Source organism: Myotis davidii, unplaced genomic scaffold (genome assembly GCF_000327345.1).
Source record: "Myotis davidii unplaced genomic scaffold, ASM32734v1 scaffold88, whole genome shotgun sequence".
NCBI lineage: Eukaryota > Metazoa > Chordata > Mammalia > Chiroptera > Vespertilionidae > Myotis > Myotis davidii.
Genome location: NW_006300377.1, coordinates 685,538 through 709,746, shown reverse-complemented (window position 1 = coordinate 709,746; position 24,209 = coordinate 685,538). Strand labels below are relative to the sequence as shown.

At 48.0% G+C, this 24,209-nt stretch overlaps 1 pseudogene across 1 annotated transcript; it reads right to left on the bottom strand.

Annotated features, from left to right (window-relative positions):
- Nucleotides 1-16,925: 16,925 nt before the first annotated feature.
- LOC102757882 lies at nt 16,926-17,872 on the bottom strand (annotated as a pseudogene). Its single transcript, XR_001516136.1, has one exon. The product of XR_001516136.1 is annotated as a protein FAM136A pseudogene (transcript).
- Nucleotides 17,873-24,209: the final 6,337 nt, after the last annotated feature.

Below are 24,209 nucleotides of genomic sequence, written 5' to 3'. Positions count from 1 at the left end.
CATTCTTGTTTATTCGGTTTAAAAGGGAACGTTGAAGGCTAGGCATTTTCCTCTGGTCCTTCTAGCCTGTTCCCCCTGCCCCTTAACCCCCACGCAGCAGAGGCTTTTGTTTTCTAATTTTGTTAGTTTCCACCTTATTGGATTCTTATCTAAAAATAATGTCTACCCTATTTTTGGAATCCCATCTGTGATTTAGGGATAATAACAGCACCAAGAGTCGTGAAGATTACACGAGAACTGCAGTCATAAGGGGACTATGTGCCAGGCGCCATTCTAGGCACCTCTACTGGCGTTAACTCGCTTAGAGATACTTAGTGTAGTGCTGACACCTAAGTGCTCGATGAATGGCATCTATTATAACTTGTTGTGGCGTGTGAATGTTGCAGCAGAGTTCTTGACCTGGAGGTGTCTTATGGATTGAACTGAGGGAATCCGCCAACCCCCTGAAGGTGTGTACACCAGTTGGTGTACGCGTGCTTCCCTAGAGTGTGGATCCACACCATCTGCGGAGTCTCACGGGGAGCAGGACCAGAGAAGCAGAGCACATCTGCTGCACAGGAAGCTGGTCCTGTGGCCTAAGAAACCCTTGCAGCCTGGAACCAAAGGAGATGGGGCAAAGGCCGCTGCCGTGAATGTGTGTCCAGGACAGAAGGAGCCTGGTGTGTGTCTGACCTGGGGCCCTGCTGCCTCCCCCAGGTTCTCCTTTCCCCCCTCCCCACCCTACCTGTTATCTTTGGGCAAATTTTGGTGGGGGAAGCAGCCAGAGAAGAAAATATAAATTTGCAGTTTTGATGCACAAGGGGAACTTTCTACAGACAATCCTGGCTGCCCATAAACGCCCACCAGCTCCGGCGGCTCCACCCAAAGCCCAAGGAGCATCCTTTTCCATTCTCGTCTCTGAGCTAATAAGTTGGAAAGAAGCTTCATATTTCAAATCAAAACTATTTTCCAGCTAGAAGAAAGTGGAAAGTTTTCAGGCAAATTTCATATGCAGTAACACAATTCCCTTCTGTTCCACTTCTTTTTCCACCTAATACATGATAAATATTCAAGGTCTCCTTGAGGAAGCAGGAGCGCAGAGCTGGGAGGTGGGATCGTCTCGGCGGCTGGGCCCTGGGCCGAGGCAGCCAGTGGGGTGCACAGAGGTCCTTCTCCTTCTACGCCTGTCTGGGTACCGGCCTCAGCTGCCGGCCGCCCCATCCATCCCCAGGGGAGCCCTCATTCCCATAAGAATTAGCTCTGGCAGGGCTTGAAGAGATAACTGAAATTATTTATTACCTTAATAGCCGTCCCAAGAATTCTTCTCGGGTGAAAACCATGTTCATTGGGAAATGCCTTGAAGAGGTACAGTAAGACCCAGCACAGACATTAGGACGCTCAGTGATTTAAAAGCTTCATCTTTCAGGGGTTACAGATCAGGGGACAGGATAAGGGGACACAAGAGAGAGAACCCTCACTGCTGGGGCTGACCAGCAGACCCTGAGCGACGGATGAATGATTACTCTGACACACGTTTCTGTGAAAGAGAGGGCTAAGGGACTGCCTGGCTAAAGGAACCAGACAGCCCCATTCGTCTGCCTCCTTGGGCTTTTATTTTAACCACTTGAACTAAAACTAACTATTAGATACTATCAGCAGGGCAAGTTTCCTTGAGAAGACATATACATCCATAGTGTCCTTTAAGCAAGGACATCTAAAGAATAAACATAAAGATTCCAGCAAAACATCCGAGCGCTCAGACTTGTTTGGAAAAGGCAGGGTCTGCCACCTTCGGCAAGGTCTCCCTAGAGCCCTCCGACCTTTTGGAGACTCCTCCTTACAGACTTCCCAACCAAGTCCCATGCTTCCCCGCACCTCACCAAGAGAGATCAGTGGTCTCCAGCCAGATGATGAAGTATTATGGCAAAAGAGAGGCATCCTGTGGCTGGGAGCAAGGGGAGCACCCCTTCTGCCAAGGGATAACATAACTGGCTCCCCTCCATTGAGACCGGCCATGTGCCCACACCGAGCCAATGCTTTCCCTGCATCATCACAGTTAATCCTCACGGCCTGACTATGAGGTGGTAACTATTTTCACTCCCATTTTACAGACACAGAAGCCAAAGTTCAGGGAGCTTGCGTCAGTTGCCTGCTGTTAGCAGGAGATGCCACTGTGCATCCACTAGAATGGTATGATGAAGAGGACTCACCGCCCAGTGCTGGGGAGGATGTGGAGCACCTGGCACTCTCACGCACTGCTCGTAGGAGCGGAAAATGCACAACCGCTTTGGAAAACTGGCAGCTTGTAAGTAAAGTTAGACACACCCTTACCTATGACCCACAGTTCCACTTCTAGGTTTCACACACGAGAAATGAGTACACGTGCCTACAACAAATGTACAAGAATGTTCACAGCCCCGAACTAGACAACTCTAAATGGTATCACCAGGTGAGTGGGTAATTGTCTTCGGGTATATACACAAGGGAAAACTGCTCAGCAATACAAAGGGACAGAACACGGATGTACACAGTGGGAATGGATTCTGACACCAATACACTGAGTCAGAGAAGCCAGACACAAGAGGGCAAACTGTGCAGTGACAGTGACAGGAAGTGGGTGAGTGGCTGCCCAGGACTGGGGTGGGCAGGGATTGATGGCAAAGAGGAACATGGGTGAGGGAAAGGTCTCTATCTCAATTGAGGTGGCAGTTACATTGGGTGTAGACATATGTCAAAGCCCATCAAATGAACACTAAAAATGGGTGAATTTTACTGCGTGTAAATTACATCTCAGTAAGGTTGTTTGAAACACAATCCAAAGTGCTGATCATGCCTTAATGATCCTGCCCTCCTTTTTCCTCCTCCACCTCTCCTACCTCGCTCTCATTTGAGCTCTGTCTGACCACCATGCCTCCCAGCTGCTCTTCACATCGTCCAAGCACACTGCCATCTCTAGGGCTTTGCCCCTGCTGTCCCCACTGCCTGCAATTCTCTCCGCCGATGGCCCCAGGACTCACTACTTCACCTCCTTCAGCTCTCTGTGCGAAAGTTACCCACCAGCGTGGCCTTCCCTGACCCCAGCCCTCACACAAAATAATACCCACCTCATAATTCCCTAGCCTTTTACCTTCTTTCTTTTCCAGATCACATATCATGTCCTTATATTTGTATTGGTTTGCTGTCCCTCTCATCCCCCCACACACCCCCACACCCCTCCACACCTCCCCCACACACACTGGGACTCGGTCTAGATTGACGGTACACTGTGGTCTAGAGCAGAGCCTGGCATGCAGTAGACTATCAGTCTTTATTGAAAGAATGAATTAGACCTTTCTATCAAGCATCCTTTCCCTTCTCCCTACTGTTCTCCCCTAAAAAAGATCTCTCTCACAGATGTACCTACTCTACCACAAAACAGTCTTTTATTCCAAAAATTAATAATAATAAAAACAGAGTATTTACTTCTCCATTTCATCATTTGCCTTTGGGTATTTCACCAACACTCAGTATTACCCCTAAGAACACTGAATGGATAGTTGTCCTATATTTGTGATAACTAAAAACCTCCAAGACAAAGAACCATTTTCCAAGGTGACTTTTGTCTTTAACACCAGTGACTGGTAGGGACTTAAATCGGCTAGCAACTTTTAAAAACTGCAGAATCTCCTGATAATATTTTTTCTCTGCCTCACTGATCACCCTTCTACATGTATATTTAATTATTTACATAATTGGGATTACACAGCATAACGACATACAGTTCAGTATCCTGTTCTTCTCTTTAAACATTATAGAGTATTTTCCATGTCATTAAAATTTCTTAGAAAATATAGTTATTAATGGCTATAGAATATTCTATCATACAGATGTACCAGAATTTATTTAACCACTCTCTTACAACCTGGAATATTTAGGTTCTCTCTTTTTTAAATTTCAATTCTAAATAATGAATGTCATGATGTATAAATTTTTGCCTGAATTTCTGATTATCTCCTAGAGGCAAAATCCTAGCCCCAAAGCATATGGTGTTTTTTTTTAAAGATTTTTAATACATAGTCCCAACTTGCGTTTTAAGTTTTCAGTAGCTAGCCCCAACTTATTTCCAGAAGAGAGATGCCAATTTAAACGACCAACAATAGAAGATGAGAGTGCTGTGTCAATTCTGCCCTGCTGGCACTGGGCATCGCCGTTTCTTAAATCTTGGCTGATTTGGTAGATAAAAAATGCTATTTTGTCGTAATTTGTATTTCTCTGATCACGGGTAACATGGAACATCTTTTCCCATGTTTATTGACTATTTGTATTTCATCTTCTGTGAATTGTTTATGTTATTTTCCCATCTTGTAACTGAAGTGTTAGTGTTAATGAATTGTCAGAGCTCTCGGTATATAATAGGGATATTAAGTCTTGTAGTTATCCTTGTTGAAAATCTTTGTTTTACTTTGTTTGCCTTTAATTGTGTTTATGCTGCTTCTTGGAATATATAAATCGTTAACTCTCTCTGCAGTTGTTGATGTTTTGTTCAAGAAGTCTCTCCCCAGAACAGGATGGGGTTAGGACCCTGCTGAGTACCAGGAGCTTTGCATAAATTATCTCCTGCAGCCCCACTTTGTTTGTTTTTTATTCTATAATATTTCAAACATATATAGGAGAAGAGAAAATAGATATGTTGATTCTGGGATTTGCTTCAAGAAAATCTGGGGGTGAGGCTGGGGGAGGAGCAAGGGAGGTCATAGGTCCAATGACAGTAGCCACGAGCTGATGGTCACTGTGGTTGGAGGCTCGCTCTCCTTTTATCAGGGGATGTGATCTGGATGACACCTTAGGACGCCAAAGGGCAGCCATTCCTGACCCCTTTCCTGTGACAGGCACTGCCCTGGGAGCCTCCATCACCCCACTGAACCCTACAACCATCCTTGGAGGAAGGAATCATAAGCCCCATTTTATTTTTTTATTTTATTTTTTAAATATGTTTTTTTATTGATCTCAGAGAGAGGAAAGGGGGGAGAGAGAGAGAGAGAGAGAGAGAGAGAGAGAGAGAGAGAGAGAGAGAGAGAGAGAGAGAGAGAGAGAGAGAGAGAGAGAGAGAGAGAGAGAGAGAGAGAGAGAGAGAGAGAGAGAGAGAGAGAGAGAGAGAGAGAGAGAGAGAGAGAGAGAGAGAGAGAGAGAGAGAGAGAGAGAGAGAGAGAGAGAGAGAGAGAGAGAGAGAGAGAGAGAGAGAGAGAGAGAGAGAGAGAGAGAGAGAGAGAGAGAGAGAGAGAGAGAGAGAGAGAGAGAGAGAGAGAGAGAGAGAGAGAGAGAGAGAGAGAGAGAGAGAGAGAGAGAGAGAGAGAGAGAGAGAGAGAGAGAGAGAGAGAGAGAGAAACATCAATGATGTGAGAGAATCATTGATCCGCTGCCTACTGCACGCTCCCTACTGGGGATCAAGCCTGCAACCCGGGCATGTGCCCTTGACCAGAATCGAACCCAGGACCCTTCAGTCTGCAGCTAGGGCATGAGCCCCATTTTATAGATGAGGACATTCAGATTCAAATGGGTGGATTATCCAAGGTCACATGGCAAGGAAGTGCAGAACCAGGGCTTGAACTCAGATCATTCTGACCCAAGTTTCATGTTTCCTCTGCAAGAAGACATTCTTAGGAGCAGGAAGTTACATGGAAGAGAGAATGGGCCTCTCTCCTAGAGCAGGGCTCACTCCCAGGCTCCTCCCAGGCACACTTCCAGGAGAGGGGCTCAGATTAGAAATTAATCTGATTTTTTTTTAATAAGAAAAGCAATACTTCTTGTGCAGCTGACTTTATGGAAACAAGACTCAGGCCTGCTACTCGTTCATTTCCTCAGTCAATATTGCAGCCATAGGTTTGAGCACCCATGATGTGCCAGGTGAGCCTCACCCCGCCCCCCCCCATCACTTTCCTGCCCTGCCCGCATCCACCACCTCCCCTACATCCCCCTTCTTCCCAAGGGAGACCCCTGAAGACAGTCACCCCCAGGCTTGGCAAAACTTTGGGGCCCAGGCAGTTCTCAGGCTCCAGGGCCCGGATGCTGAGAAGAGAGGAAGGAAAGGAATCCCTAGACGCCGTCACATAAGGCAAGGCCCCTGGGGCAGGCTGGCCTGTCCTGCTGAGGAAAGCCCTGACTGTTCATCAGAGACAGGCCTTTCAGTTCTCTGGCAACACCAGTGAGAAGATCACGCTTTACAGCAATGACAGGACTATGTCTCTGGCTACAGTGGTGATGGTGGGAGATTGAGAGAGAAAACAGGAGATGAGAGGAGAGAGACATTCTGAGAGAGAATATTAAAATCAACAAAAATAGAAACAGAAAAATGTGCACAGAACAGAGAGAGATGGAGAGATAGAGAAGCAGAGTCACAGCCTCAGACAGACAAAGATGAGAGGTAAAGAGATAAGAACAGATCAAGTCAACCCCACAGGCAGGGAGAGATACTCATGACCCAGTGACCAGTTACAGAAGCAGGAAGGGACGCCCAACACCCAGAAAGCCAGGAAGACCAGCTGACAGGCATGACCACGGACCACCCATGCTTCCTTATTTTTTTTGTAATACATTTTTATTGATTTTAGAGAGGAAGAGGGAGAGAGAGAGAGAGAGAGAGAGAGAGACATCAATGATGAGAGGGAGAATCACTGATCAGCTGCCTCCTGCACGCCCCCTACTGGGGATCGAGCCCACAACCCAGGCATGTGCCCTTGGCCAGAATCGAACCCTGGACCCTTCAGTCCACAGGCCAACGCTCTATCCACTGAGCCAATCCATCTATGGCCCGTGCTTCCTTATTGCGCTCTTATTTAATTTAAAAAAAAAGATTTGATTTGATGTCACTTGTCATAAAGATCCATGCACAATACACGTTAAGCCAAACTATTATGGAAGAAGGGAAAAAATAACGATACCAAAGATGTAGGTGTGAACTGTAACTTGAGTGGTCCACAATGAACCAACCACTCGGCCATCACGCCCGGTGTACCACCTCCCCTTGACTCTGGGCTGGCACTGTGGCCTGTTTTAACCAGTAGAAGGTGGCAGAAAGGACACTGATAATTCCACACCTAGGCCTTAAGAAGTCCTGGCAGGTGTGTCCGTGTGTGCGTGCGCACGCGCTCTATGAGAAACCAGCCACTAAGTAAGAAGTCTGAGTAAACTGAGGCCATCTTGCTGTTGTGAGGATGCTGAGCTCACCACCTGGAGAGGCCACAAGGAGAACGGGGAAGAACCAAGTGAGAACCAAGGCCCCAGAAGATCTGACCCAAATCCAGCTAAGGCAGCCAGCCCCCAGCTGAAGTCACCTGGAGCAGAAATGAACCCTCCCACCAGGCCCTGCCCACATTGCAGAATCATGAGCAAATAATAACATGGTTGTGTTGTAAGTCACTGCATCTTTAGCAGTTCCTTAGGCAGCACCAGACGCTGAAATGCTGGCTCAGTACAGTCACACTAAGTAAAGCCAATGGGCTCCATCCTTTTCTTTGGCTGATGGGTGATGTGGGAGAGTCGGAGCATCTCTTTCCTCTGAAGGATCACACATGATACTCAGCTCCTTACTGGCAAAATCGGCAAAAGCCACGGAGGGCCCACTCCAATGAGTACTGTCACCGGGACACTCACCTGCTAAGGATGGAGATGGCGATGCGGCCGCGGAGCATGAGTGGTCGATGGTGCTAAACACAAGCAGAGCTGTGTGAGTTTTGTTTTAATATATTTTTATTGATTTCAGAGAGGAAGAGAGAGAAACATCAATGATGAGATGGAATTATTGATTGGCTGCCTCCTGCACCCCCTCCCCCACCCACAATCTGGGGAATTGAGCCCAAAACCCGGGCATGTGCCCTGACCAGGAATCAAACCTTGACCTCCTGGTTCATAGGTTGGCATTCAACCACTAAGCCACACTGGCTAGGCAGAGCTGTGCGTTTTATTAGCATGTATCCTATGCTGGTTTCTCCCGTTTTGTAAATGGGGAGACTGAGGCTCAGGGCTGCGAAGGACTGCCCACAGTCTCATAGGCAGCCCTTGTCGGGGCCAGGATCTGAACTCAGAACCCACAGTTGGGCTGTTAGTGTTCAGATATGCAGGGGCTCTCAATTCAAGGCCACCTTCTGCATCTCATAGACTCAAAAACTGAAATGATCCTCAGACCTTATTGTCTAGGGAAAGGAGGAGAGGACAGCCTGGCTCTTTGATGGGGTCTTTTACCCAGACCAGACCCCCCAGGCAGATGAACACCCAGGCAGGGCTCCAGATCAGGGCCAGCCCGCCCCCAGCCCCACGCATCTGCAGGTGCGCCCGCAGCCCCGCACCTGCAGGGCAGGCCCCGTCGCCAGGCCCGGCGGAGGAACCGCTTGACTCTGACATTGGTTCCAGGAATGCTTCTGCTCCTGTTATTATACTGCCTTCCCTGACACCTCCCTCCGCGCTTTTTTTTTTTTTTTTACACTAAACTTTCTCTGAATTCACCTGATTTTTCCCATCTCCTTTACATTCTTTATGGCAATGGAGACATAATCACCGCTTCTCCGGCAGGGTGATGGGAGTGTGCAATATTAACTGTAAATCAGGCAGAAATTGGTGGAAGGGGAAGGGTTTGATGAGGTGCAGGGACATTATATCATTTTAAAGCACTTTTCTGGTCTCCAGTAATCCCCATGTAAATGAAAAGGAGGCGACGTGCCTTTCTCTCCGAGGCTGCCTGCAGGAACGCAGAGGAAATGTTCCTGGAAGACGGACACGGGGTCGGGGGAGGTTGACTGGGGCCGACAAGGAGGCAGAAATGCCCAGGGCCGTGCCCCCAGCCCCTCCAAATCAGGGCCGGGCACACACCGAGGTGAGTAATCCTGGCAGCGCTGGGACTTCTTGGAAGATGAGGACTGGGCTACAGAGGGGGGCGAGAGGGGAGGATGGTGGTGCTCTGCACCGACAGGCAGCAGGCCTGCCTCAAACCACCCCCATCCTGCAGCCCCCACGCCTCAGCCAGGAGTGGTGCTGCCCCCAAGGGGGCATCTGGAATGTATGGGGACGGTGAGGATTTTGTCAGCTGTCACAATGATGGGGAGGCGCTACAGAGCCTGGTAGAAGTCAATGGTGTTAAATATCCTGAAATGCATGGAACACTCCCACATAAGGAAGTCCTATTCCTTCTAAAATGCCACCACTTCCCCCCTGTGCTGTCCTCCTACAAAGAGCATGGTTTTCCTGAAAAGTGACCATTTATCAAGACCTTTCACTACAGGGGCCACCCACCAGAGGCGGGTTCATGACCTCTTGGGTTCTTTTAAACTGAAGTCAATTTGTCTAGGCCAGTGATGGCGAACCTATGACACGCGTGTCAGAGGTGACACGCGAACTCATTTTTTTGGGTTGATTTTTCTTTGTTAAATGGCATTTAAATATATAAAATAAATATCAAAAATATAAGTCTTTGTTTTACTATGGTTGCAAAGATCAAAAATTTCTATATGTGACACGGCGCCAGATTTAAGTTAGGATTTTTCAAAACGCCGACACACCGAGCTCAAAAGGTTTACCATCACTGGTCTAGGAGTACTGACTGCTGGTTTAACTGAATTCAACTACCTGTATTTCATCCAACCTAAGACGTTACTGATTGTAACAGACATCATTGTTTTATTTACTACTAAGAAAGGAAAACATGGCTGTGACCCAGTGCTTTTTCGTCACTTAGATTTTTACTTTAATACTGATTTAAGTGCTATGTAGACTCAAGTGCAAAGAATCTGTCTATATAAAAGCCTAAGTGACCAGCCAACTGGCCAATTGTCTGGTAGATATGACACACACTGACCACCAGGAGGCAGACACTTGATGCAGGAGCAGAAACCACAGGCATGGAAACAGAACAGACTGATGAATCTCAGAGGGAAGTGGGGAGGAAGGAGGACAGGAAGAGATTAACCAAAGATCTTATATGCATACTAGAGGCCTGGTGCATGGATTTGTGCACTGGTGGGGTCCCCCGGCCTGGCCTGAGGGGATTGGGCCAAAACAGACTCTCCTATATCCCCCGAGGGGTCCTGGATTGTGAGAGGGCGCACGCCAAGCCAAGGGACCCCACTGGTGCACGAATTCTGCACCGTGCCTCTAGTTATAAGTATAATGAATTGCTTACAGTATTCCTAACCTTCCTATTCTAGGTCCAACTCTTCTGGATCACGTCTCAACTCAGAGTCATCAATGTCCACGTTATCCCACATGGTCTCATCCTCTGGGACACCAACAATGTACATGATGCCGAATTTCTTCAAAGAGCATTCCACCAGCATCTCTAGCACTTTTTTTTTTTTGAGCTGTTGTGACCCATCGTGCATTTCTTAATCTTCCCAGAAGGTGTCAACAGAAGGTTTTCAGACAATAAACAAGGCTTAAATCCTTCCTCAAATGGTCATAGAATCTTTTGTTGACTAACCCATTGAGGGCCTACCTGTTGGTTAGACCTCCCAGCCTAACCAGGAAGACTGCACCTGTTGAATGAGTGGTGGCTACATCGCCACTGCTGCCCAAAGAGCAGCAGTTGTAAGATGATAACATGGGTTCTGATGATAGAGATGCTGAAATGGGAAGAAGTGGAGGGCTTAGAGTCTAAGAAATATAACATTAGAAAATTACTTGGCCTGTATGGATACATGCCCTGAGCGAGCATCATAGACAAGCCCGGGAAACTGCCTCGGAGACCTTCTCTGCAGACATGCCCGGGATGCCCATCCCAGGGCAATGCATGTAGGTGAGCCTGTGTTGTAGGGTTGGCACATTTAGGAAAAAAATACAGGACACCCAGTTAAATTTGAATTTCAGGTCAAAAACAAATAAAGTTTTTTGCATGAGTCCCAACTTAAATTTCATGAAACATTCTTTTAAAATATTATTTAACAGTTTATTGGGTATAAACTTGGAGAAAAGTGGCAAAAGTAATATAAAGTACTTCCTTATGCCCAGATTAATCAATTTGTACAATTTTATATAATTTGCTTCATTATTATAGATAAAAAGATAGGTGGGTAAGTAGATAGATAATTCTTTGTTTCTCAAAACCATTTGAAAATAGGTTGCAGAAATCATGTCCCTGTACCCCTAAACACTTCAGTATGTATTTCTTAAGAATAAGACAATTTCTTCAACAAGACAAGTAGTAACAAGTGTCGGAGAGGTTATGGAGAAAAAGGAACCCGCATTCATTGCTGGTGGGAATGCAAACCAGTACAGCCACTAGGGAAAACAGCACAGCGGCTCCTCAACAAATTAAGAATGGAGTTTCCATATGACCCAGCAAACCCTCTTCTGGGTACTTACAAAAAAAAAAAAATTGAAAACATTCATTCGCAAAGATATAAGTACCAGTATGTTCATGGTGGCCTTATTCATGGTGCCAAAATATGGAAACAACCAAAGTATCTTTCCATAGATGATTGGGTAAAGAAGATGTGGTACATATATATAATGGAATATTACTCAGCCATAAAAGATAAAATTACCAGAGAGGAGGGAGAGTAGGGAGGGGTAAAGGGTAAAGAGGGTCAAATACATGGTGATGGAAGAAGATTTGATCGTGGGTGATGGGCACCCAATGCGATATATAGCTAACGTATCATAGAAATGTACACTTGAAACCTACATAATTTGATTAACTAATGCAGCCCCAATAAATTTAATTAAAAATAAGATAATTCTTTTATATAACTATGGTTCCATTATCAAAATCATAAAATTTAATATTAACATAGTACTATTATCTATTCCACAGTACATACTATTCATATTTTGTCACTTGTCCTATCTAGGGTCATTCATTGTATTTAGTTGTCATCTCTCTCTCTTTTTTAAGGTATCTTTTTTTTTTCATGCAACATTCTTATATTAAAAAGAGATTGTTTATCTGAGATTCAGATTTAACCGGGCATTTTGTATTTTACTTGGCAACCCTACTGTGGTGCCTACTGCAAAGCTAATAGGTACAGACATGGCCAGGATACTGGGCCCGGCCCGGGCTTGGGTGCTTGGAGGACTCTGGCTGCCCTACTGGCTCACTCCACTGGCTCGCCCCTCATGCACGTGAGCTCAGGGCATGGGTGAGGCAGGGCTGAGTGGCCTGGTCTAAACCCTCCTGACTCCTTTAGAACTAGCCTAGAGCCAGCCTCAGTTTGGCTCCTAAACCACTCCTACTGCACTTAGTTAATGCTGAGGTGGGATAACAGGTAGGAGTTGGGTCAGACCTGGAGTCTGGGGTCACAGCCCAATGCAAAGACAGATCTCTACAGCCCGCGGTTAGGCTCCAACAGAGACCCTGAAGCAATGCTGCCCGAGGGGCTCAGGGAGGCTTCCTAGGCCAGGAAATACCTTAGACAAGCAGAGAAGTGGAAAGAGTTTTCCACCCGAGGGAATGATGAGTGCAACGCAGCATACATACGACGGTGCCAGAGACGCTCTAGGACAGTGGTTCTCAACCTTCCTAACGCCGCGACCCTTTAATACAGTTCCTCATGTTGTGGTGACCTCCAATTTCATTGTTACAAATTGAACATAATTAAAGCATAGTGATTAATCACAAAAACAATGTGTAAGTATATATGTGTTTTCCGATGGTCTTAGGCAACCCCTGTGAAAGGGTCGTTCGACCCCCAAAGGGGTCGCGACCCACAGGTTGAGAACCGCTGCTCTAGGAGAAGAGAAACATTGGGTGAGCCCGACCATGAGGTGCATTGGGAAGAAATGTGGAGGCAACCAAGGTGGACTCTGTGATGCGTACCTCTGGGACCTTGGTCAGTGAGGGGTCACTCTGAGCTTCAGTTTCCTGAACATCAAACAGATAGGCACTCAGCCTCAGAACTCCCAGGGCACCAAGCAGTACGGTGTGCAACCCACTTCTGAGGGCATGAGGATTAACAAAGGATTTCCGAAATGAGATACACCCGATCAGATCTGCCTTAATAATTATCATAACAACATTAATTATAGTAATAGCTCTACCATGGATGGAGTACTTACTATATGCTAAGCACTTTGCTGTTATTAAAAATAATGGTAACAAAAGCTACTGTGTAGGTACCACATGGCATATTACCATGGCCTCAGGTGCCAGACACAGTGAGAAAGTGAGAAGCACTTACTTGCATTATCTCATTTGGTATTCACAACATCCCTCTGAGGCTGGTTTTTATTACCCTCCTGTCATAGAGGCTGAAACTGACAACGCAATGACCAGCCAGACTTGCCCAGAGATGCATAGACATTGGTGGCCAAGCCAGGACCAGAACTCAGACTGCTGACATTTAGGCCCGGTTGCCATCTTGAGTAACTGAAACTCCGGGGAGGCCGCAGAGGTTCCCTGGGTAGCATATTCCGCAGGCTTCCCTGGAGAAGGTAGAAGCCTGTCTCTCCAAGCACTAGAATCAAAATTCCACCCTAGCCGGTTTGGCTCACTGGATAGAGTGTCAGCCTGCGGACTGAAGGGTCCCAGGTTTGATTCAGGTCAAGGGCACGTAGTACCTTGGTTGCAGGCGCATCCCCAGTGGGGGGTGGGCAGGAGGCAGCTCATCAATGTTTCTAACTCTCTATCCATCTCCCTTCCTCCCTGTAAAAAGTCAATAAAATATATTTTTTTAAAAAATTCCCGGTGCATCCTAATTACTGTGCATATTTTAAATGACAAATGAAGCTGCAATTCGAAAGCCCCGAACCAAAATTCAAGCCATCTGCAAGCAGGTTGCGGTCAACATCCATAACAGGCTGCCGCAGCGGGGGTCGGCTCAGCTCAGGGAATCAAGTCTCAGTGAGCTGGTCCCTGAACTGGGTGTCCCCGGGGTACGCAGCCTGAGAGACTAGAGGCAGGCGCCTCATTTCCCTGCCAAGGGCCTGCAATTATAGCAATTCTCTCAGTGCCGCAGACTCCCGTGAAAGAGTCATCTGTCCTTCGGTTAAACTGATTAGGAATCACTTTCTCTGTTTCAGTCATTCCTGAATCTCAGCAGTGAGTAGAGTTGCTGCCCAGATTTCCAAATCAACATGGATCTTAGCTCTCCCAGGATCGTCCCACGTGCCTTGGCAGTCCTGTGGGGTTTTGTTTCTGCCCCCTTCCCTCCTTGCCAGGTTAGTTCTCCCATCCAAGTACTAACCAGGCTCGACCCTGCTTAGTTTCCAAGATCAGACGAGATTGGGCACATTCAGGGTGATTTGGCCATGGACTTGCCAGGCTCGTTCAGAGCATATTACCTGGAGAACAGGAATGCACGCTCCTTCCAGGCCTCACCTTGGGGAAGTTAAAAAAAAAATACAGCCCAGGAGCTTCTCCCTAATCCATTCAGGGTGGCGGGGTCCCTCTGGAGCTTGGATTGGCCTGGGTAGTGCCAGAAGGCAGCCCATGGGGTGCCCATGATTGGCCGGCCATGCGATGTGGCATCCTGCTGCCCTGGCCTTGGCGGTGTGATGGTTTCTCTTTCGCACCCAACTCCTGGCTGCCTGCAAGGTGCTCGGCAGCCCTTTCCTGGCATTTCACAGCTTTGTTGGCATATCAGCCAGTTCTGTCACATAATGACCTCGAAATCTCAGTGTTTGTGACAGCACACATTTATTTTCAAATGTATGGGTCTACAGGTCGACCTAGGTTTGGCTACTGTGGAGTAAGTTCATGTGGACCAGGCTGGCCCCAGGCTTTGAGTTGGGTTCCCCTCTCCTCTGCATGCCTCATTCTGGGGCCCAGGATGCTGGGGCAGTGGCCGCCGGGCGCATGATCTTTCCATGGCAGATCACAGGGGCACGAGGAGGCTGAGGAGAAACGGGGATGGATCCTAGGATCTCAGCTCCAAACTGGCACAGGGTCACTACCACCCCCCTTGCAAAGGCCACGGCAAGGCATCTGGCCCAGTTCATCACCATGGGGGCGGAGAAGCATATGCCACCCGCTCCGTGGTTGCTGGAACTGCAAAGTCACATGGTAGAGGGTGCGGATGTGTAATTCTAACCCAGGGAGGGAGTGAGAATGAGAGCAACAAAGACAACATCATCGGAGTTGGCACTGGGACACCGTGTTCCGAACGCCTGCAGCAGGATGGCCTCTGCATCTGCACCGGAGATGAGCAGGGAAGCTGGGCTCTGAGGCTGTCAGTGGGGACACACACGTGGAGCTGCCGTGGGAATGGGGTGTGGGGCCGTGGTTCCTTCTGGAGAGCACATGTGACCTCATGGTGCCCCTGTGACCTCCCTGGAAGCACTGAAACCACAGAATAACTTGAGCATCTGGATTCGCAGGACCAGAATCTGCTCCCCAAGTATCTTGACTTGTCTCAGGGAACTCCATCCCTCACATTGTCCCCCACTGACCTTGCCTGTCCTGACTTGGGCTCTTCAAGAATCCCAGCAGAAGCTGCTGGGCCAGCCCATCTGTTCCTACTTGAGAGGAAAGGCACTTTCTCAGGGAGGACGAGTTGGTGACGGAACCAGGGACAGGAGCTCGGCCAAGAGAGCCGGGGCCTGTCCAAGGCGGGCCAGGCTGATGGAGAGGCGGCTGGGTTTCAGCCTCCAATTAGCACCCTCTGTTCTTAGAGCTGCTGGCCGAGACGGCTGCTGAGCAGCTGGAAGGGAGCAGGCTGGCTGGTCAGCTGGTGAATGAGCACTAATTGGGTGTCAAGCATGCCAGGGCCCACTGGCTCCCCTCGCTTCCCCACCGAACTCCCGGGGACCACCGCAGAGAGCCGAGGGGCAGAAGGCAGCTAATTGGTCCAGCCTGCCCCGCAATCCCTTTCTCCACACTCTGATGCCCTGTCACTCAGCTTCCTTTGTCTTCCATTTTCAAGGGCCTGGAGAAAATTGCCCAGATCGGCTGAGAAGTGCCCTGTAAACCTCAGGGTGGGAGAGGAGCTTATTTTAAGAGACGCTAAGCAGGGACATTTTGGCACATTTCTCACAAGTGGCCCTAGTTGTCCTGACTGTGCAGAACTGTGGGGACAGCCCTCCTACACACTCCTTCACACTGCTGCTTGTCCATATTTTTCGACAAGAGTTTCCAAGTCACCCGAAAGCTCATGAAATGCTTGTGGTTGCCTTTTGCCTGGCAGCAGCGCTGTTCATTTTGGAGGGGGGGAGGAAAACTATTAATAAGACTTTATTTCTCCCACACTTTAGGATAAACCACACTTACTTCAGAGGAAGCAGGCGTGGATTTGAAATGTGTGGCACAACACACAGCTGCTGGCAATCCTTGTCTTAAGAACAACCCACACAGCCCTGGCCACTGTGGTTCGGTGGTTGGGTGTCATCCCATGCACGGAAAGGTTGCTGGTTTGATTCCCAGGCAGGGCACATGCTCTGGTTTCAGGCTCAATCCCCCGCAGGGGGCGTGCCGGAGGCAGCCCTTCAATGTTTTGCTCTCACACATTCATGTTTCTCCCTCTCTGTCCCTCTCCGTCCCTCTCTCTCTCTCTCTAAAAATGAATAAAAATATTTTTGAAAAAGAAGGTAAGGAAAAGAAAGAACAACCAGCACAGAATGTTGAACTTAGAGAGAAGTGAGGCTGGAATTTCTGTAACAGGTGTGGCTGAGATGATACTGAGAGCTATGACTCTGTCCAGCCTGTGCTTCTGTTCCTCCATTTTTTTTTTAGAGGAAAATTAAACCTTATTTATTTTTTAAAACCAGACCATTAGGAAAATATATCACAGTCTTGAAACAGCAAACAGACAAGCTATTTTATCATTTCAAGTAATAAGTTGGTAAAAAGACAGCAGCTCCTTATCAAAACAGTAAGATGCCAGAGCTGGGGTAGGAACACGGTATGTTGCAAAGGGCCCGGCAAAAGTGGTATTTGGTAATGCGGGGCTGCCCCTCTTTTTTCTCCCTTGATCTTCCTGTTGCCAAAAGATTGTCTCAATAGGGCTCTGTTATTTGAGGGGGCTACGTAGGCAGTGAGAAGGAAGGTCTGCTCCCAGGTCCAGGCTGACATTGCCTCTCATGTTTCTGTAGGTTTCCGAGCTGAAAGGTGTAATGTGTGAGCATTTAAATGCATGTCTGCATCTTGGACAGAAATGATATCTATCCAAAGGAACCTTTTCAAGTTCTTATGCAAACTACCTCCCTCAACTCCACATTTTAAATGAACTTTATGTCCTTGTACATAAAACAAAACCAAACCAAACAAATACTCAGAAACCGTTTTCCACTTCTCAATTAGTAACCTCATGGGTTTTGTTTCACAGCTTATGGACAATGGTGTGGTAATGCTTCTGGTAGACAGGAGGTTGGCAACAAACAGAAATACCTCCCCTCCCCTCCCACCAGACCACTGGCAAGTGACACATGCCTTAAACTTGCTGCCATCCTGAATTTCTTCATCCCTAAACTGCTTAAAAGACCAACATTCGCACTCTTCATTTTAAATAGGTTCCTGCCCTCAGCCTCCATGGCCAATGGCAAAGACTGCTATTTCTGAATGGATGAGAGAGACTTCATCTCCTTGGTCATGGTGGGAATGAGGTTCATATGGTCATCCAGGCACTTGGTCACACAACTCTCCAGCTGCCGCTTCACCTGATGCTCTTTGCTCCCTGCATCTATGGAGTCTTTGGCTTTGTCGTTGCAATGCATGGTGCACCGGGCCGGGCGGTCCTGGAACTTCTCCGACTCGCTGGTAACCAGGGTCTGGGCTTGAGCCAGAGGTGCGTGGCAGCGCTCAATGCACTGGTGCACCTGCTGCATGGACGCCTGGCTGTCCTCACAACAGTCAGCGCTGCCCCGGAACATGACGCCCTGCATCTTCCAGATATTCTCTCTCTCCAGACTCTTCACCATGGTGTCCACCGCCTCCTGCACCCGAAGCTGCTGCACGTCTGCCATGGCGACCCCGCGCTGCACCGCGCCACGACGGCACCCGGACCTGTTCCTCCATTTTTTTCCCCCCATATCACACCCGCCCTCAAGCAAATCATCAGCTCCATGCTCACTGCCTCAGGGGAGAGGAGCGGTAGGGCAAAACCAGAACATGCCTGCTGCTCTCTCTGGCTATCGTGTTTCACAGAAGGAGACTTCTCAGGCCTGGAAAAGCATCCAGAGGCAGGGAGAGAGCTGGCTTCACCCTTCATCCTCTCCTCAGAGGACCAGATAGAAATCCTGTTCCCCATCCTCCACCCCCAGGCAGGGAGGAGGCAGAAGGGAGGAGAGAGAATCTATTCTCACCAACCCTTCTGCTTGGGTCCCTGGGAAGACAGAACTGTTAACAGCTCATAAACCATTCCCCCCTCAAGCATGACCCAGAAGCAACAGAAAGCCCTGAGGCCATATAGGAAGCCATAGAAGAGGGTGCTGTGGGGACCAAGGACCAGGGGCAAGAGGCCTATCTCCTCGCTCTCCCTCCCAGTGCTTTGGCTCTGCCTATGAGCCCGGAATTGCAACTCTTCCCTGAGTGGGGGTCTCTAAGGATGACTGAGGTTGAAGCTCTATGAAACGCGAGTTCAAAGTCAAAATGTTCAATTTAGCAATAGAATAAAAAGGTTTAAGGTAATACGCCTTACACACATGAATGGGTAGATATGCCATCTGTGGCCTGAAGACATTTTATAATACCATCTGAGAGGCCTTCCTTCACCACCTCGCCCTCCATTCAGTCTCTATCCTTAGCCTGTCCTTCCTCCATAGCAGTTATCATTATCTGACATTACATTAGCTAAGCGCTCATTTAGTTATTGTCCTTATTCATGAGGGCAGGGTTGTTGTCTGTTTTCTTTACTGTTATGTCTCCAATTCCTAGAAGAGGACCTCACACACAGCAATCCCAATAAACACCGTGCTGCATGAATGAGCACATTGTGTGCTCAACGGTGACACCTGCTGGCAACGTGGAGATTGCAACCCAACTCTATTAAACATGATCATTGCCAAACCAAAAGGAGTGAGCGCTTTTCCAGGCACTGTAATATAGGATTGGGAAACTCGGGTATAGGAGAAAATCCTCTGGACCTACGATAAGACTTAGAAGGAGCCTGGGGGTGGGGCTAGAAGAGGGGTAGGAGTGAAACACCAGTCGAGCAGCGAAAAAAGGAAACATGCGGTGGAGCCTTTGCCCTCTCAGAGTCTGGCCACCACGCCTCACATTCTGCAACACAGTCACCTTCTTTCAATTTAATTCTCCTAGGCTCCCTTTTTCATTTCAATTTCATCCCTCAAATTTTTATTGAATTGAAGCACCAGATGGGGAGAGAGAAAATGAGGAGAGGGGACAGTTGCAAGAGATGTCTAAGGCCCACCTCAGAGAAGCTTAAAACCAAGCTAAGGAGATAGACTGAGTTTTTCTTGACCTCCTCTGGCCTCTCCAGAGGACTCTAAGGCCAGCAAAGTGTTTTCCCATATATTTCTTGACTGGGTCCCCCCCATGGCCTTGCCTGGAAAGCAGATCTCCCCCATTTTATAGACGAGGACATTCGAGCTCAATGAAGAAAGTGACTTGTCCAAAGTCTCCACAGAGAATCCTGGCAGGGCCAGAACTCACAGCCACGTCTTTTCTGCTCTTACACTTGCTGGTGTTTTCATTTGATGGTCCCAGCCATGGAGGAGCAAAATCTCCCTCTGAGAGGTGAGGCACGCGGCTAGGAAAGACACAGTAGAGCATAGCAGAGCAGCAGAACCTGCAGGACTCTGGCGTGGCAGAGCTAACCCCATCCCCGTGCAAGTTTTCACTGTGGGTACTTGCCCATGGACGCTCTATGGCTGGGACTTGGATACAGTGGGAGCCTTGAGGTTCTCCAGCAGGAGTGAGAAAGCTGGGTGCTCTCATCAGGGCATCCACACCCGGGTCTTTGTACGAAGGAACCTTTGACTGCACCCCTGGGAGTGTTTGCCCCGATTCATTATCAAACTGCTTGCAATTATCAAACTGTGCTCCCTCAAGTTGACCTTTAGCTGGGGCACAGCTATATTTAGCAAAAACCAGCCCTTTGTAATTACCCCCACTCAGATTACTTAAAGGTCGGCTGCAGATGTGACAGTTTGATCTGTGGGAAGGACTGTTTCCAGGATCCCTGGATAATTATTCAAACCAGACAATAATTAGTAAATGTTTTCTGCAAATGAATCCAGCCCTGTTGTTCAGCCCCAGAAGGGAGCCCCAGAAGACTCGCCAGGCCAACGTGGCCCCCCGGAGATTTAAGAAGGACAGTCCTCTCCGTGCGCATTCCTTTACAGTTTACAGAGAACTTCAGATCTCACCCACTTACTCCTCCCGTCACCCCGCTGTGAGATACACATCCCTCCCTGACAGGTGAGGAAACTGATGCCCAGAGGCTAAGTGGACTTACCCGGAGCCACATAGTCGAACCTTAAACACAGGTCTCCTGACCCCAAATTGCTTGCTCTTTCCTTAAAAAAAACAAACAAAAAACACAAAACCTTCATTCAGCAAATATGTATTGAGAGCCAACTTGGAGCCTGGCCTATAACAGGCTGCAGAAAGGACAGGAAGGCCTGTCCCTGCATTGTCCCTGGTGTTTCAAAGCTCAGGATACAGCGGCTGGGGCGGGGGGTGAACTATTAGAACCCTGGATTCCAATAGCATCTTTAGTGGGTGTCCATAAAACTCCCTGTAAGAACATCTTTGGGCCTCAGATATTAAGGGTCAGTCTATTTGAAGAGATTAAGGAGGGTTGGTGCAAATCAACAGAAGACAATGGGCAAAGGCTCAAATCGGGATCCAAAGCACAGACATTGAGTCAACCGTTATATTTAATTAGCACATTTGAAGTAATGAAAAGGCATGTCACCTGATCCCAGCGTGAGGAGGGATTGAGGATATGAATGACATCCCCTCGAGCATAATCTTCTTGATTTTAAAGGACTCCCCTGGCGCCCAGGGCCCCAGGAAACCCATGGAAGAGCAGCTTCGGCAGGGAGGGTCTTGAAGCCCCTCTTTATCTTCACCCAGAGGAGCTCCATTTATATCTGTTTTACATTTGAGCTTCCATTAAGTAAAGGAGTCCATGATTTTTAAAAATATGAAAATCATTGGTTTACAGGCTTAATCATAGACATAATGGTTAACGATATTTATAAAGTGCCATGACTATCGACTTCACAATTTCTTACTTAAAGTACGAAAAAAAAGATAATTGTCGATATCTTTCAATAAACAATTCATCTCAACTGATCCTAATGAGATGAAATAATGATTAGAAATAAGAAGGCTGCTGGCCAGCATAGCTCAATGGTTGAGCGTCTCCCTATGAACCCGGAGGTCACAGTTCAATTCCAGGTCAGAGCACATGTCTAGGTTCAGTCCCCAGTGTGGGGTGTGCAAGAGGCAACCGATCGATGATTCTCCTTGATCATTGATGTTTCTATCTCTCTCTACCTCTCCCCTCCTCTCTGAAATAAATAAAAATATACTTTTAAAAAATAAAAATGTTAATATTGATAATAAGCATCTATTTAGAACTTACGCTAGGGACTCTTCTATGTACTTCACACACATTAACTGGCTTGCTTGTCCCCACAACCCTAATATCACCCCCATTTTACAGGTGAAGTAACTGAGGCACAGAGAGTTCACAGGAGGTGATTCACCTGAGGCCATGCACTTAGGTTGAGCTACACCAACTGTGCAAAGTACATCTGCAGAAAAACAGTGGATGTGAAAGTGACTGAGGAGTCTGGGGTTGGGGAGGGCTTTGTGCTCCCTCTCAACAGGCAGAGGGAGAAGGCTGCCAAATCAATATATCCCTCCCACGGCCGACTGTGACCCGTTGGTGGAGTTGAGCTTGACAGTGATGGGCTGCTAGGTATAGATGAAGTAGCTGCTGAGTCCTATTCTAATGCAGAGGTTCTACAGTTTCCAAAGGATGTACATTTGGAGATGGAGGATCTTTTGAACAACCCAGGTTTGTGGGGGTTTTTAAATATATTTTTATTGATTTCAGAGAGGAAGAGAGAAGGAGAGAGAGAAACATCAATGATGAGAGAGAATCACACCCCCCCACTGGAGATCAAGCCTGCAACCCAGGCATGTGCCCTTAACCAGAATCGAAACTGGGACCCTTCAGTCCACATAGGCCGATGCTCTATCCACTGAGCCAAACCGGCTAGGGCAACGACCCAGGTTTTGATATACTAAGCTCACAAGGGCACTCAATGGTGGTGGGGGTGGTGGGGATGTGTGTGACAATCTTCATTATATCACCATTGAAACTCCATTGGGGAGAAATTAATACCTCATGCAAATATGAGTTTGAGGTTTGCTCATGCTATGCTTAAGGGAAATAGAGAGAGAGAGAAGGGAAAAAAATGCCAAGTCTTAATAAGCTCTTAGGATAAACTCCACTATAAAGATATCTTGTAACTCATCAGGGAAGGTATTCAACCAACACTTCAGAAGCACTCAGTTGTCTACTAACAATATTTATTTTTCCATTTATAATATCAAATTTCCATGATTCTATTCATTAAGGCAAATCCCCAAAGACCTGCCCTGGCTTCAGGCCCTTCAGTCGGCTGGTATTTACTCGGCACCCTCCAGTGCCAGGCCCTCAGCTAAGCTCTGGGGACAGTGGGGAGAGAAGGCATGGAGCTCAGGGTCTAGGTCCCCACTGTCCCATCCCACAGCTACTGGCCACATGTGGCCATTGCATGCACATTTCCATTAGTTCATTGGCAGTAAATAAAATTAAAAATTAAATCCCTCAGTCACACGAGCCACATTGTGGGTGTTTAACATGCAGGCAGCCTTGTGTCCTATGAACACAGAGCAGACACAGAACCTTCCCATCATCACAGGCAGTCCTGCTGGAAGTGCTGGTAGATGAGCAATGCCCGTGTTGGGGGGAAGGCAAGCCTGTTTAGTAACTAGCTATTCTGGACAGTTAGTGATTGCCTATCTCTACATATTGGATAATTCTGGTTTTTTAAAAACCGGTTCACACTGACTCGGCTCAGGTTAGTCTGAATGAGTGAGGTGGAGTAGTTCTCACATACATTTGGATGCCATGAGCTTGGTAGCAAAAGAGATTTTTCAAGGGACATGATGTATGGACACAACCAGATGGCAACGTGCAGTGCACCTGTTCCTCTGAGCACGTAGTGTAGCGTATATACACGCGGACTCACACACATGCACATACACGCACACACAACACTGCCGCAAATATCTGCTTACTTCGATACACACACATAGGCAACCACACAAACACAGGCACACACATCCATGAGCACACACTCTGACACGCACTCTTACAACTTGTGATTCTATATGCAAACACATCCAACTCTTGCAGACGCACACACATGCACACACAGAGAGAGTGTTTTTCACAAATGCCTCCTGCGTTGCTACCGGGTTGTCACACATGATGGAGTTGGCTACAGTTAAGTTCTGTGGCTTTGTGCTGTCCTGATATAATACAGAAACAGATGGGCCAATTTTTCTTGCATTTCCCAGATTCAAGATAAATGCTCGGGAGCACCACAGTAACCCTGTCCTTGGGAGCCGTCCATTCATTCACCATTCAACAAACATTGATTGAGGGCCCAGAAATCACGGAGGAGGGCTGGTGACTAAACCACAAAAATCCCACCGTATCAGACTCAGCTCTGAAAGGGGGAGGAGGACGGTGTCATCTTACAGAATGCAGGGCCTGCAGCCCCTATCCTGGGCCCAAAAACGCAAGCCATGATCCTATCGCCTCCCCACCCCAGCCCTACCACCCAGAATCCAGCTGCAGGGAGTGCAGGGAACAGCTCCCTCAGCTCCCAGTACCCTCACGGCTGCCTCCGGAGCTCCACCTTCGGTCACCCTTCCTGGGGCAAGCCTGTGACTAAGGGAGGTGGGGATATGAGAGCTGACCATTCCTGCCAGATATGGACACTCTGATGAACAAACTCATTTCAACACTCCCCATCACGTTGGCCATGACCTTGTGGGGCTTACCCCATAGCTGAGCTTCTTCCTCCACACAATCCCACTCAGGCTCGCGCCCCCACCCCCCACCCCGCCCCTTCACAGGATAGCATCTTATTCGCAGCATCTGCTCTGAGAAGGCAGCCTGCAGCCAGCAGCCTCCCCGGCCCTGTCCATCACAGGGCGGTGTTACCTGTGCTCACAGGGCTGCCCCGGATGCTCCCTCAGCCACCACCCTTCGGGGTCCAGGCCGAGGTGGGCAGTGGGTCGCCCTCAGAAGCAGCTTTGCTGTGCCCAGCGTCTCACCAAGTCTCTTGGATTTCTGTGCAGAATT